The sequence below is a fragment of the Schistocerca serialis genome, unplaced genomic scaffold, assembly GCF_023864345.2.
Source record: "Schistocerca serialis cubense isolate TAMUIC-IGC-003099 unplaced genomic scaffold, iqSchSeri2.2 HiC_scaffold_1046, whole genome shotgun sequence".
Lineage (NCBI taxonomy): Eukaryota > Metazoa > Arthropoda > Insecta > Orthoptera > Acrididae > Schistocerca > Schistocerca serialis.
In genome coordinates this window covers 20,001-22,500 of record NW_026047235.1, presented here as the reverse complement: position 1 = coordinate 22,500, position 2,500 = coordinate 20,001, and the positions used below count along the sequence as shown (strand labels likewise).

General features: G+C 63.2%; 1 pseudogene; it reads right to left on the bottom strand.

Annotated features, from left to right (window-relative positions):
• Positions 1 to 2,500, bottom strand: part of LOC126430398 (large subunit ribosomal RNA) — a 6,901-nt pseudogene that overhangs the window by 2,402 nt on the left and 1,999 nt on the right.

Below are 2,500 nucleotides of genomic sequence, written 5' to 3'. Positions count from 1 at the left end.
CGCTCCAGCACCTCAATCTCACGCTGTACCTCGTCCCGGCCTGCACCGTCGGGGGCTGGTCCAATCCTCTTCAGCGCCAGGAGACGGGACCGGCGGAGTGTTGGCCCCATCCATCGGCATGATGGGATGCCGAGGCCTCCCTGGGCTACAGGAGCATGGAAGTAGCCCAGGGGAGTGTCCGCCGGAAGGCGGAACCATCTCCTGACGGCGGCCCGGATGGTCACGTCTGCCGCTTTCAACGCACCCACTCGGGTGCGGCTGAGGGCCAGCCCGTGGTACAGGCCTGGGAGAAGTACGTTGGTGAGGGCGTAGAGGCGCTGTTGCGGCTTAAGCGGAGCTCGGGAGATGACGTCCAGCTGCTCCACCAGGTGGCGTCGTGGGTTGAACACGCAGCGACCCGCGGTGGAGAATTGCAGTCCCAGATACCGGAAGGTTTCACCCACACGTAGGGCGGGCATGGTGGCGTTGCCCGCTTTGAAGGTAACGTCGGCGTCGACCTTCACCTTCTTGTCACGCCCAGACGCGACTAAAGCGAGGGTGAAACACTTCCGGGCGTTGATCTGCAGCCCCAGATGGCCGAGGGCTGCGACGGCTGCGTCGATGAGGGACTGCAATCCCCTCGCGGTCGATGCAAAAAGCAGGACGTCATCTGCGAAGGCCGCAGCGTTGACTCTGCGGCCGAGGATCCGAGCTCCGATGTGGGAGGGAAGTTGACTCAAAACATAGTCCACCGCAAAATTGAAAAGGAGGGGGGAGAGGGGGTCACCCTGACGCACACCCCTTGCCGGCTGCAGGGGCACGCCCACGTCGGCGCCGCCCGCTATCACTGTCGTGCTACCCTCGTAACACCTTTCGACGTACTCAATAAAGCAATCCGGCAGGCCATGAGCCCTCAGCACGGGGCGGAGGGCAGCATGGTCCACCGAATCGAACGCTTTAGAGACGTCGATCGATGCCACAAAAACAGAGCGACAGGAGCGGACTGCGTCGGTGAGAGCAGTGTCCAAGATGAAGGTGTATTCCAACATCCCATCCCGGGGGATGAATGCCCGCTGACGTTCGTCCACAGCACATGCACGCATCAGGCGTGACGCGAGAACCTTGTGAAAGGTCCGCGCCAACACCGAGCAGACCGTAATGGGGCGAAAGTCAGCGGGGGATGTTGGTGCAGCCGTTTTGGGGAGAAGTGACGTCCGGGCGCGAAGCAGACGCTCGGGGAGGGCGCGGGCCAGGAGGAAGAGGTTCAAGAGTTTCACCAGGACTTCATGCGGCAGGCGCCGCAGCTCCGCTGGAGTCAGGCCGTCCGGCCCGGCCGCCGATCCCCTGGGCGGCAAGGCAGCAGCGACCTCCTCACGTGTGACCGGCCCCCATAGGCACTCAGGAGCGACAGGCTCCGAGTGCGGGAGAAGGCGGTCACGGATGAAGCCAGCGGTGGAGATCGGCTTCTTCGTGAAGAGGTCCGCCCAGAAGTCCAGCAGACTGGGGATGTCGGGTGGCGGCTGCAGCAGGGTGCCGTCCAGCAAGCCGCGCACGCAACGCGCACGCGACCTGCGGAAGGCGTCCTGTGTCCGCGCGAACTCCCAGCGGCGCCGCTTGCGCTTCTGCAGCGGCGGGGCGGCAGAGAGTCATAGTTACTCCCGCCGTTTACCCGCGCTTGCTTGAATTTCTTCACGTTGACATTCAGAGCACTGGGCAGAAATCACATTGCGTCAACACCCGCTAGGGCCATCGCAATGCTTTGTTTTAATTAGACAGTCGGATTCCCCCAGTCCGTGCCAGTTCTGAGTTGATCGTTGAATGGCGGCCGAAGAGAATCCGCGCACCCGCGCGCCCCCGGAGGAGCACGCTAAGGCGGACGCGGCCTCGCAGCAAGGAAGATCCGTGGGAGGCCAAGGCACGGGACCGAGCTCGGATCCTGCACGCAGGTTGAAGCACCGGGGCGCGAACGCCGCGCAGGCGCGCGCATCCTGCACCGCCGGCCAGCACGAGGCCGACCAACGGCGAGAGCAGACCACGCCCGCGCTAAACGCCCGCACTTACCGGCACCCCTACGGCACTCACCTCGCCCAGGCCCGTCACGTTAGCGCTGACCCACTTCCCGACCAAGCCCGACACGCCCCGATCCTCAGAGCCAATCCTTATCCCGAAGTTACGGATCCAATTTGCCGACTTCCCTTACCTACATTATTCTATCGACTAGAGGCTCTTCACCTTGGAGACCTGCTGCGGATATGGGTACGAACCGGCGCGACACCTCCACGTGGCCCTCTCCCGGATTTTCAAGGTCCGAGGGGAAGATCGGGACACCGCCGCAACTGCGGTGCTCTTCGCGTTCCAAACCCTATCTCCCTGCTAGAGGATTCCAGGGAACTCGAACGCTCATGCAGAAAAGAAAACTCTTCCCCGATCTCCCGACGGCGTCTCCGGGTCCTTTTGGGTTACCCCGACGAGCATCTCTAAAAGAGGGGCCCGACTTGTATCGGTTCCGCTGCCGGGTTCC